The sequence below is a fragment of the Camellia sinensis genome, chromosome 1 (genome assembly GCF_055761805.1).
Source record: "Camellia sinensis isolate YWXY chromosome 1, ASM5576180v1, whole genome shotgun sequence".
NCBI classification, from domain to species: domain Eukaryota; kingdom Viridiplantae; phylum Streptophyta; class Magnoliopsida; order Ericales; family Theaceae; genus Camellia; species Camellia sinensis.
The window spans coordinates 252,819,609-252,833,364 of record NC_138961.1 but is presented as its reverse complement, the minus strand read 5'-3'; the positions used below and the strand labels follow the sequence as shown (position 1 = coordinate 252,833,364).

Sequence of the window (13,756 nt, the reverse complement as noted above, 5' to 3'; positions counted from 1 at the left end):
CTACAGCTAATAGTAGATAATCTAATAGTAGATTAATAGCTTATATATCTGTATAGCTCGTTGTTGCTAGCCTAGCACAGATAGGCCTTCTTTTCCTTTTTGCCTTTCATTTGTATATTTCCTTTGATTCATCATTATGTCTTGTAAACCATCTCCTATATAATGGAGGTTCCATTTGGTTGCAATACACATCAAACACACAGAGCTAATATTTGCTCTCTCAATCTCTCTCAATTTCTTATAGTAAGAACTGAACCCTAAATGTTTCCTTGTCCATAATTGGTCACCTACTTTGAACTATTGATATTTGATCAAACCACTTCAGTACACTACGGTTGCATACTGCTCAAATATGAACATATTCTGTCCACTTCAAAATGTGTATGACTTCGAAATTCCACTGTTGTATTTGATGGACTTTATTCGGTTTTTCCTATTTATTGTGGGGTTCTTTGTTTAAATATCATTGTAATATTTTGATTATAGGACTGACGATGATGGGGAGCTTGACAACCAAGATCCACACCTTCCACTTATTCTAACAAAACTTCCAGGCCGTTTCTATAACCTCTTTGGAAAGCCAATTGAAACAGAAGGTATGCTTACTGAAAATTGAATCTCCCAGACACTTGAATATATGTGTGGAAAGATATAAATTGAAGTTACATCTTGGAAGCATTTTTTGCACCTGCCTGGCTGTCTGAGAATATCAAAAAACTGATCTTACGAGTCTTTAATGCTGTGTTTGGTTGGAGGATTTGAGGAGGGATTTGGAAAGGGAAAGGGAAAAGGTGTATGAAACTATGTGAAATTTAGGCATATTTTATTCTCATTTCACCTACTTTTTCCATTTTTCTTTCCAAATCTCTCCTCAAATCCCCCAACCAAACACAGCATAAATGAACTAAATTGTGATCAAATTAAAGATGAATGTGTTAAATCTAGAAATGAACTAAATTGTGATCAAATTAAAGATGAATGTGTTAAATCTAGACTGAGATCTGTTTTCAATTGTGCCCACTTCAGACTTACGCACAATCAGTCATCACTAGTTGAGCAGATTTTAGCCATCCCAATGATTCTATTCTCTGTCGCTTATTAAAAAACGGGGGGGAAAAAAAAAAAAAAAAAAAAAAAACCCTCTGTTGTCTTTGTTGCAGGACAGATTAACCATAAGCACCAGTTGTCTTGAGTTCCCCTTTTTTTAAGAGAGATAACCCACCATAAAAAAGGAGATGTGCTAATTGTATCTTTCACTTGTTAGAAATGGAATCTCAAGCATGAACCAGATTTCTCCAGATTAATGTTAATGATGATGCTTTCATTAATTAGCTTATTATGCTACATCTTCTTTTTGCAGTGGGTTTGATGATGCTTTTTCTTAAGTGTATTATTAAATACAAGATTTGAAACTACTTGAATGACACATTCCATTGGATGATTTGTGGAAAAAGAATAGGAAAGGAATTTGTGAAAGAAAAAAAAAAAATTCTTTAAAGGAAATGGACACTAAATTTTTGTCACAAGTCTCTTCCTTTCATTTTGCCTCTACAAATCCCTTTACAAATCTAAGATCCAAACATAGAATAAATGTTTATGCATATTTGCTTTTCATCTTTTATCCTTGATGGGGTGTATTTCTTGTAGTTGTAATCCAGCTATTATTTTGGTGAAGGGAGGAAGCGGGAATTAAGGAATAGGGATAAATCACAAGAGTTGTATCTAGAAGTGAAGTCTGAGGTTGAGAGATGCATGGCTTACTTGAAGGACAAAAGGGAACATGATCCGTATAGGAATATATTGCCTCAGACAATTTACCAGGCAATGCATGGCTTCGACTGTGAAGTCCCAACATTCAAACTTTGATCAGTTTCATCATGGAAGGTGAGCTTCCACCTTGCTTTTAGTACATAATAGGATTTTATCGACAGAAACTGACATTACAATATCATCAGCATATATAGTTGTTGGACACAAGCCAGAATCGAGTTGTGCATGTAGTGACAAGTCTTACTATTTCATTGTCTTTTAGCCATTAGAATTTCTGCTCAGGCAGTTGCTTCCCTGTAAACATGCTTGATTGTACTCACACCCCATCTTCTCAGCAGGTACTTGCAATCGAGTAGATGGTACTAAGGTGTGATCCTTCGGCTTTTGGTGAGGAGGATTATGGTAAACATTACATCTATCTTGACTTCTAAATTGTTTACTTTTAAGTTGATCTGCTAAGCTGGTCCCGAGTTCTTGCCATGATCCTTGTGGTTAGTCCCAATGTTTTTAGAAGAATTTTAATACACAGGAGAGAACGGTGCCAGCCCACTTCATGGATGAAGTACCTTTTTGTTGCTTGTTTTTTAATCACATTTTCACTACATAGCGTGTGTAACAAAACAAATAAAACAAATGCAAGTTGTCTATAAGCACAAGATTAATTTAGAATAAAATACACATTTTTGTGTAAAAAAAATTATTTTATACGACTAGCTAATGTCTAATAAACGGAGAACATATAACATATGTTATAAGAATTATGTTATAAGAATTAAAACTTAAAAAACCTAATATAATTATGCCGAACTTGTGGGATTTGATATATTTTTTTGGAAGTCAAATAATTTATCTTTTGCTTGGCATAAGTTAAAATGAGGTTTTTGGTTAAAATAATTACAAAAATATAAAATTGAATTTTTAACTCAATAAGATAAAATGTCACATTCAAATCATAATTATTTTATTTTTTCTCTCACAAAAGTTTAAAAAAAAAAATCAAAAAAATAGTCAAAAAAAAGAGAACATGTTAAAATTTTAGTCAAAAAAATAGTCAAAAAAAAATCCCAAATGAGACTTTTAACTCTATGTTAAAATAGTCAAAAAATTAAATAATCAAAAAGTCAACTCACATTTCAAATGAACATGTTTGGTTCTCTTTTAGATTCACAATTCCAATTAACTCTTTTTAAAACTCGTAACTAAACACACAATTCAAAATTATTTAAAATTTAATTCAAAAATTATTTTTAAAATTCATAATCAAATACACGATTCAAAATTCTTTTCAAAACTTAAAACCAAACTCTTTTCAAAACTCCATTTTTTAAAAAAAAAAAAATTTATTTTGATTTTTAAAATTATTTTTAGAATCATGATTTGAGTGTGAAGTTTTATTTTAAGTTATGAATTTTGAATTGAATTTTGAAAAGAGAAAATTTATTTGGTTACAAATTTTGAAAAAAGTATTGAATTGTATTTTAAATTTTTTTTGGGTTTATTTTTTTTAAATATTTAAAAATTTTGTTAATTTTATTTTTTTAGAGTAAATATTTTATATTTTAAATATCTATTTAATTATTTTATGTGCACATATTTTATATATTTGTGTGTTGTATTTTTTTAGAAAGTATTTGTAAATATCTAAAAAATAAAATTTTTCTATTTCTTGTTCTAAATATATAATTTTTATTTTAAATATTTTTTTATTTTAAATACTTTTTTTATTTTATAAATATATTTTTAATTATTTTAATTTTTTAATATATTAAATATTTTTTAATTTTTTTTATTTTATAAATATATTTTTAATTATTTTAATTTTTTAATATATTAAATTTTTTTAATTTTTTTTACCTTTTTTTAAATATTTTATTTTTTTAATTTAAAAAGAAAAATTGGATTGCCATATATATCTAAATCATAACAAATTATTTGGTCAATAATCAAAAAAATTTAAAAATTATATTTTGAAAAAATAAAAATAAATAAAAAATATTTTTCTTCAAAAATAAAAATAAGCAAAATATTTTTAGAAAAAAATTCTTTTTTCAAAAAAACATAAAATAAAAATAATTTTAAAGGACAAAATAAAAAAAAAATTGAAATTTTTATTTTAGTAGAATTTTGAAAAGAGTTTTGAAAAAAATTTGATTATGAGTTTTAAAAATAATTTTTGAATTGAGTTTTGAGTTATGTGTTTGGTTACGATTTGAGTGTGGAGTTTGCTTTGAGTTTAAAATATTAAAAAAATTAAAATATTTACAAATAAAATAAAACAATTAAAATTGAAAAGTATTTAAATAACAATTATATATTTAAAATAAAAAATAAAATTTTCTTAAACATTTTTAAATATTTTAAAAAAATAAATCTAAAAAATTTCAAAACATAATTCAAAACTCTTTTCAAAATTTAAAATTTAAAATTTTTTTTTAAAACTTTTTTCAAAATTCATAACCAAACAAATTTTCTGTTTTTAAAATTCAACTTATAACTCCACACTTAAATTACAACTCTACATTTAAATCATAATTTTAAAATTAAATCAAACGGACAGTAAGTATTTGCACGTTTGATGTACCTTTCTAAAAATTAGAACTGAAAATGTACTCAATTTTCTGGTTTTTAATAATTAATAATTTATTTATTGTTGTTTCTACCTTATAAAAGCATTTTAAATTTGATAAAAAATGCTTATAATTTATTTTAATCCTTTCATTAAATATTTATTAAATTAAGTGATAAATATTTTTTCATCAAATTGGAAATTCACCAAATCTTGTATCAAATTTAATGAAAAGGAAAATTTATGATAAAAGGAGAATTTTAAAATAATTTTGATGAGAATTTGATAAAACAGTCAGAGCAGTTTATTCAAATCAAATTCTGTATTCAAATTTAAAATTAAATTAGATGAAAAAAAAAAAGAGAAGAGCAGTACAGTGTTGGAAATGCACGCCAATGATTGAGCCAAATAGTTTGACTAAAAAAATCATTGCCAAAAAATGACACCTCAAGTTATATGTGGTTCAAAATTTGATAAACGACAATGCTACGTAACTCAAATTTTGTGGCTCAAAAGTGGCTCAAATGGCCAAAACGACGTCGTTTTGAGTACAGAACAACATAAAAATGGCCAAAACGACGTCGTTTTGGCCATTTGAGCCACTTTTGAGCCACAAAATTTGAGCTACGAGACATTTTTCTTTGATAAAGGTATTTTGTTAGGAAAATGAATTGTGGCCCTAAAAACAGTGGCCCTAATGGCCCTAATTTCCTTTTTGGGATAAGTCTGTTTTTTTTTTCTTTTTTTTTTCTGCCTTGTTTTTTTTTTTTTTTGCCTTATATGAAAATTTAGGGCCATTAGGGCCACTAAATTTCGAGCAACGAAATAGCACCGATTTTGTTATCACATAAAATTTCTTACTAAAATTAAATTATTTTTTCACGACTTTTACAAATTAAACTTTACTAAAAATTGTAAAATATAAAATATTATAATTAGTATTACATAAGCTAGTTACTTACAATTTATCATTTCCAGAGCTACAACCCCATAGGAATATCATTCACTGCATTTTTGGGAATAATTAACTTTAATTCACAGCATTTATTACTGTAAGAGTTGAAAATTTTAAAAATTAATTAAATCTAGCATTTAATTGTGTCAAAAAAACAAATCACCATTCAAATAATATAACTAAAAAAATATTTTTATACTGTAACAAACCAAAATAGCTTAGTGTGGGGACGTATTTTCGAGATCGTGCCATGTGGCTGAGGTGTTGGCCGAGGTGCTACGTGGACGAGTCAGATTGCCGATATGAATGTGGCATTACCAAGATCTGGTGTAGTAATAACGGAATTCGAGATATTTGGATAGGAGACGAGAGTCTTAAATAAGTGATGTGCTTAGTTCGAATAAGGATGAAACTTTTGAGGAATTCATCCATATTTAACTAAGAGTTCGAGATAAGCATTGTGCTTAAATCCTATAAAATAAGACTTTTAGGGGACGAGGACACAGTTAGGTATAAAAGTGAGGCACCCCCGTGGGTTTAAGATATGCTTTTGCTTGTGCATTGAATACTTATTTGATATCTTTGAGAGATAAATTTATTGCCTTGATTGTCGGAATACCCTCGGGTGGACGAGCACCATAGTATTCTTATCTTCTTGTTGGCAAGTGCTTGGTTTAAACTATTTTGCCGCGTGCTCTACAGCTAAGTTTCTTGTTTGGTTGTAAGGTCGAAAATCAACACCCACAATTTGGATGAGAACTTAGTAGGAATAGATGGCCAACATTGAGTAAGAAGATAAAGAAGAATCATCTTGATTCTTGAATCTTGGTTCTTGATTTTTGACGAGTGGACATTTGAGTCCCTATTTCTTAACGTCGATAAGCCATGATCTCAGTTGGAGGAGTATCTCTAGCATGTTGTTTAGCCGACATGTTGGAAAATCAGACGATATAGGTTCCATCACCTCAGATTGTCGAGGTAATAGAACCTAAATGGTAGTTGTGGGGACGTATTTTCGAGGGTGTGCCATGTGGCCGAGGTGCCACGTGGACGAGCCAGATTGCCAATATGATTGCGGTATTGCCGAGATCTGGTGCAGTAATACTGGAATCCGAGATATTTAGATAAGGAAAAAGAGTCCTAGAGAAGTGATGTGCTTAGTTCGGATAAGGATGAGATTTTGAGGAGTTCATCTATATTTAACTAAAAATCTGAGATAAGCATTGTGCTTGAGTCCTATAAAATGAGACTTCTAGGAGATGAGGGCATTGTAGGCTATAAAAGTAAGACACCCTCTGGATCTAAGGTATGTTTTTACTTATGCATTGAATACTTGTTTGATATTTTTGAGAGATAAGTTTACTGACTTAATCGTCGGAGTGATCCCAAATAAACGAGCCACCGTGGTATTCTTATACTCTTGTTGACAGGTGCTTGGTTTAATCTATTTCGCCGCGTGCTCTCCAGTTAAGTTTTCTATTTGATTGTGAGGTCAAAAATCAATACTCATACTTAATAAAGTTATTTTGGAAATATCCACCCAAAAAAGTTATTTTGGAAATGCTCTAGGATGACTATTAGATTTGTCAAACAAACTAAATTGTTTATTCTTATGATCACGTTATTTTCAGGGCCGGCCCTGAGTTCGTCGGGGCCTAAGGCGAATTTCGAAAATGGGGCCCTTTTATATTGAAAAAAAATTCATGAATAAAACGATAAGTTATAATTTTTTTATTTGTTTGTAACCATAAAAAAATTTACTTACACATATAATTATTAAAATTATAAATAAAACAATTTAATAAAACAAAATTAGAACAAAAAATTAGGAAAAAATTATTCAATTAAAATTGATAAAGACCTAGGTAAAAAAATTTGAGCAAAATTATTTATTCCACTAAAATCTAATAGATAAAGAAGATAAAAATAAAAAATAAAAAAAATAGGGCCCATATATTGTATGTATTATTTTTCTTGAGCCCAAACACTTTTTTTTAATATATATATTTTCATTTTAATAAATATGGACCAAACTACACTTATAAATAAATATGGAGTAAATCATACATGGATCTAAAAAAATATTTTGGGGCCCTTTAAATTGATCCTAAAACCCAAAAAAAAAAACATTGAGCCTATAATATTTTGCCAAATTTAGGGACCTTATGTTATATATGTTTATATGTTTTACCAAATTTAGGAGCCCTATTGTTTTTTATTTATTTATTTATATATTTTTATTTTAATAAATATGGGCCAAACACATTTATAAATAAATATGGGCTAAATTATACATGGGCCCAATAAAACATTTGGGGCCCTTTAAATTGATCTTAAAACCAAAAAAAAAAAAAAAAGAAAAAAGATTGAACCTATAACAATTTTTTAAATTTTGGGGCCCTATTTTTGAGCCAAAATATGGGGCCTAAGGCACAAGCCTTACCTGCCTTAGGGCAGGGCCGGCCCTGGTTATTTTCCTCTATAATCCATGAGATTGGATTATTAATATTGTGAGTCCCATAAAAATTATATTTGCTCGAAGATATAGTTATAGAAATATCTTCTAATAAGAGGACTAAAATTCCATAGGAGATGTGTGGTATTTAAATCCACCACATGGCATTGCAGGTAAAATCACTGCTTTGTTTCTCATCTAATAAAAATACTAACAAAGTTGTTTTTACATAATAAAGACTTTTAACGTAATTTTATATATTTAGGCCCTTTTGGGAAGTGGGTAATAATCAATTTAAATTATATTATAATTTCTCAAGTTTTGAATATTATGAACTAATTTGAGGGATAGTACTGGCATTAAACATTAAAAGTTGTTTAGATGTTAGATTAAGATCAATTTTTATGCCTACATTTAAATTCTTGGAGAATTATCTTCATTCATACCCAATTCATGGTCACTTAACCCACGTTTTTTTCTTTAAAAATCGGCAAATATATTATGGTTATTTTTTATAACAAAAATAAGAAAATGTATGCATATTCTTGGAATGTTTATTTAGTTTTTGTAAAAAAATTATATATTTATATGAAAAATTATTAGACAAATAATTAAGTATATTTATGTATGAAAAAAATTATATAATACTGGATCAACCTAAAATATAGAACTTATTCTAGTTCTACCTTGGGCTCGATTTAAAAATTGATCAGTTAATTAGTTAAAACAATTAATAATAATCAATTTAAGTTTATGTTTAATAATTTGTTAATTTGTAATGGGTATGAGCTAATACTGGATCAAATACCAAAAGTAGTGTAGAAATTGGATTTGGTTGATTTTTATGCTATACATCCAATTTTTAGATAATTATTTTGGTTCATGTCCAACCATCACATTGCCCACGTATTTATCTTTCAAAATGATAAAAATATGGTAAAAGTTTTTATAACCAAAATAAAAAAAATATGAATATATATTTGGCATATTTATTAATATTTTAAAACTTCAATAAAGAAATTATATATTTATTCTTAAAATATGTCTAATATTAAATTATATTTACATTTGAAAGAATTATTTAAAATTAGATTAAGTTAGTTCATAGATTTTATTTTTAGTATAGAACTTGACCAAAGAAATGAAGTCTCAAAACAAATCATAATTTTCAATTTAAATTTTATTAAATTTTTATTTAATACAAAATTTCAAGTAAAAATTTTAATATTTTAAAAATAATTAATTATTTGTGAAATGAAGTACATTATAAAAAATACTAAAAAAATTGTCTTTTAGTAGTGTGAAAATCCATTAACTAAAGAATTAAATTGATGAGATAGAGATTTTTTTTTTTTTAAACAAAATCAATGAATGTGGCTAATAAGAAGGGTGTTTATAATTATACACATTTAATTTCTTTTCACACCCATCACATTTATTAAAATATATATAATTTAGGCATAAATATTAGGGGAATTGACCCAAAAATCCCATTTTTTGAACTTATAACCTATATGGTCCTAAATGTTTTCTTAGTAACTGAATGGTCTCTTAATTTGGTTATTGACGTATTTGCCACTAGTGGCGTGAATGTTTCCAAATGTGTAAGGGAGATGAATGAGAGTGTGTGTTTCACGTTGACTTAGAAAAGTGCACTAGTACTGTTTTGAAGTTTTGTGGGTTTGTGACACGCGCGCAGGGGGTCATTGTTTAAGTTTTAAAAGTTGGGTCACACGTGACGTCCACACAAGCATTCAGTCGGACGTGAAACGTTTACGGATTTTCGGCCCGTTCGCGACAATCCGACCCTATGTCAACGATCCACAAAAAAGGAATAACCCCCAAATGGAAAGGAATCAAATTGGTGTTTTTGGGTAGAAACCATTCCTTTTTTCCCGATTGTTGTTTCGGTAGATTTTGAAATTCAAATACGTGTAGGCGAAGCTAAGCAACGTGATTTGTGGGATTGTAATCGAATTGATATTTAGGTCATATTAGTGTGGGTGTTGGTGTGGTTTTGGGTGATTACTGGTATTTCTTGAAACCCTAACTTGGGGGTTACAACGTGGGTGTTCGATCTATTTCAGAGGGAACCGCGGACGTCTTTTTCCGTTCCGTCAATGTCTGCAAAAAGTAAGTTGGAGTGAGAAATATTGTTTTTATATTAGTTTATCATTTGTTATGTTGATTATTTTGTAATAGTGTCAGTCATGGTTTGTGAATTTGTTTGTCACGTTATGTTTGTAAGTTTGTTCTGTTGTTGTTTGGTTAACATGTGATGTCAGCGTCATGGTGATTATTGGTAATTTGCTATAAAATGAGCTGTTGGTGGTCCCTTTATGGCCATAAAGAATTCTATTATTTTGAGAAACGATTTGTAGGGGTGTGGTCCAGTTTGTTGGGGATGGTCTTAGGCTATGTGGTGTTGTCTAATTTTTTGTGGTTCTTGCTGTGGGGTTTGTTAGTTTGTTTATACATGTGTGTGAAATGGGGTTACTTGTTAAATGCACGAATTATGGGTACGTGAAGTCTTTATGGGTGTGTGGGTCTATACGTCACGGTTGCTGGAGTGGATTTGGGGGGTGCGATGTTTTTTTTTTTTTTTTTTTTTTTGTGTGTGAAAATTGTGGTTCGTGACGAAAGTGTAATTGTAATGTGAAATTGTGTATGTTAATGTGATACGTAACCCCCAATGTGATTGCATACGTTTGTTTTTGTGTACGTGAACATGTATGTGTGGTCACGCTGTGGCATGGTAATGTTACAAGAAAATAACTTGTTTACGTTAAATGGTGGCCAGAGTGATGCTTTTATGATGTTGTTAACTTGTTAACTTGATTTGTTCATTTTATGTTTGGAGCATGCGTTTATGATATTGTTGTTCCATGCTGTAAGGCATGGAAGTGGTCTCAGTCAGTGGACGCGGTCATGTGAACGTCAACGGCAGGAAACGTTAGGCTTGGCAGATAGCAAGAAAAAATGCATTAAGATTAGGAATGGCAACGGGGCGGGGCCAGGGATCACACTCCCCGTCCCCAATCCCTGATGGTAAAAAATTCCCCAGCCTCAGCCCCGATCCCTGACGGGGAACCTGTCACCGTCCCCATCTCCGCTCCCTAACGGGGATCGGGTTTCCCCAATCCCGAAAATTTCCCGCCCAAATCTGTTTCAATATCATCAACAACTTTTAACATCAACAAAATCATCAAGAAAATCATCAAAAAAAAATCATCAATCAATAGATCTGAGTGTGCATCATCAATCAAGAACATCAGCAACATGCATCAACTACCAAAAAAAAAAGACAAATAGAGACAGATCTGAGTGTGCATCATCAATCAACACAGATCTGAGATCTGTGTGTCATCAAACAGATCTGAGTCGGCGATGGTGACTGCAACGAAGGTGGACCATGGTGGCTGCGATCGGCGATGGTGACTGCAATTGGCGATGGTAGACGACGACGGTTGCGATGGACGACGGTGGCTGCGACGAACAACGGAGGAGGACGGCGGTGCGAGGCGACAGAGGCGGTGGCGCTGAAGGGAAGGAGAGGTACGAGAGTGAGAGAGAGGGAGACTCTGAGTGAGTGAGAGGGAGAGAGAGAGATGAGAGGCCATGAGAGGATGAGAACCATAGAGAGAACAGAGGGAAGAGAGAGAGTGTGCAACTGAAAGAGAGAGAAAGAGAGACAGAAACAAAATATATATAAAGTATATTTTATATATATATACTAAGTCGGGGACAAACGGGGCGGGGCCAGGGATTGGGCATTAATCACCGTCCCCGGCCCAAAATTAATCGGGGATTAATTTTTAAATACCATCCCCTCCCCGTCGGGGGTATTTTTTGGAAAAAAACTGTTCAAATCGGGATCGGGGGATCAGGTCCACATCGGGCCGGTTTCAAATTGCCATCCCTAATTAAGATGCCAGCGCATGTGTTGTTCAACCAGAATGAAGTTGGCGCATGTTTGGGAGGTTCACATAGACGTTCGAAGGCCTGTCTAAATTTTCGGTCAAACATGTCTGGCATTATTAAGTTAGTGTATGCGGTGAAGCTTCGGGACGTGCACCTTGTGCATTTGAGGAAAACCCCCTTCTGGCTGATGTACGAAGCGATATTGATAAATCAGCTTGATCACACGGAATTCAGAAAAGGTGATGATTTGGTGGTCAGCATCATAAAGGCATATAACATACGGCATGGGAAGTTTGTTATTGGTGGCCAGAGTGTTGATCTAATAGATGAGGATATCAAGTTGTTATTTGGATTGCAATGTGGGGATGCTTTTCTTGATTTGACACCAAGACCGAGGCCTTCGTCAGATTTTGTGAAACGTAGGTGTGGAGGAACGAGTCGAATTTCAACAAAACTTGTCAGGGATATGTTGACTAAGGCAGCAGCGGTAAGGGTGCAACTTGGGCGGGTTCGGTCGGGTTGGGAGGTTGTCTAAGCCCAGCCCAAGTTGTGCTGAGACCTGCCCAAGCCCGCCCAAGCCCGAATTGTAACCCGAGGTTATTTGCCCAAGACCGACCCGAATTAAACCCGAGTTGCCCGAGTTGTAAAGGAAGTTCAGTTTTTTTTTTTTTTTTTTTGCAGCTACACTATGAAATTATTAAAATTGGACTCTATTTACAATTATTATTATTATTATTTTTTTATTGAAAATCATTAATACCATCAAAACAAATAATTTTTATAATATAAGAGAGATGCCACTATAGTAGTCCTTACAATTTATGAGTGCAAATAAAAAGAAAAAAAGTAAGATTTTATGTTATTTGTATATATAATATATATTCAATATGATTTAATAATATAAATTACTTTATTATCATGTAATGGCTAATAATTTATATGTATATTTAATATTTTTATATATCTATATATGTATAATTCGGGTTTCGGGTTGCTCGGGTTGCTTGACGTCTTTTCCTAAGCCCGCTCAAATTTAATTCGGGCTTCTGAATTTTTGCCCAAGCTCGTACTAAATTTGAAAATATTTTGTCCAAGTTCTAAAAAAATTCGGGCTGGGCTCGGGTTGAGCTCGCCCAAGTTGCACCCCTAAGCAGCAGGAGATACCCCACGTGATCATGAGGACACAGCAAAACTATTATGCCTTTATGTTTGTGGGAAGTTGTTTTTTGCAAACTCCGGAGAGATAATTAGTTAGGCATTTATCCGATACGTTGAAAATTTAGAAGCAATGAAATTATACGATTGGTGTGGAGCGATACGGCACTCACTGATGTGTTCTGTTAGGGATTTCCACAAGACGCCTGAGAAAGTGACTGGATGTGTCATCGCCTTGTTGGTAAGTGGTGTGTGGAAGAACTGTTTCTGTAGTTGATTTGAAAGTGGTGGTTATTGTTTTCTTGTTTGATTGTTTTAGAAATGTGTATGACGTGTAACGTGTTGTGTGTTGTCCTCCCCAGTTCTAGTTATGCGAACACACAACCATAGTTAAAGCGAAATCGGTGCACATGTTTTCAAGATTTTTGAAGTGGAATGTTGGTGAATTGGTATCCAGTGCACGAGGGGTGAAACTGTTAGTGCAAGCAAAGTTTGAGGTATTGTTTGTTTTGTTCATGTGTGGTGTTACTGGTAAAATGTGTGTTTATTATTTCCGATGTAATTTGTGGACCACATCTAAATGGTTTGGTGAATTTGTGTTGCGTGCAGGTATTACCAGATAAGTTGGTGGTTGCGAAACATGAACGTTTCATCCTATTGGGTTCTATACGCTCGGGTGATGATGCAGACATGGTCGATGATAGTAAAAGGTTAGTGGTAGGTGGGTTACATGAACGATGTGGTGACACGAATGTCGAGGATGCTGGGGGTAAGACTGAAGCAGTAGGTGGCAGGATGTCCATTGGCAATGATGAAGGGGTGGGTAGACAGTTAAGGGAATTAGGGGGCGACGTGGATGCATGTCCAGGGATAAAAGTGGGAACATCCAGGTCGGATTTTGAAGACGTTAGCGGGAAGGGGGGTCGTCTTCGAA

General features: G+C 32.2%; 1 long non-coding RNA gene and 1 pseudogene across 2 annotated transcripts in view; one reads left to right on the top strand and one right to left on the bottom strand.

Moving 5' to 3' along the window:
- LOC114315824 (phytyl ester synthase 2, chloroplastic-like) overlaps positions 1-2,464 on the top strand; it is a 58,827-nt pseudogene extending 56,363 nt beyond the window's left edge. Inside the window, exons 13-14 of the transcript XR_014330164.1 lie at positions 487-596; positions 1,676-2,464. The product of XR_014330164.1 is annotated as a phytyl ester synthase 2, chloroplastic-like (transcript). The remainder of the gene's footprint in view (positions 1-486; positions 597-1,675) is intronic.
- LOC145789451 (uncharacterized) overlaps positions 1-13,756 on the bottom strand; it is a 207,988-nt gene that overhangs the window by 146,636 nt on the left and 47,596 nt on the right. The window lies entirely within an intron of this gene.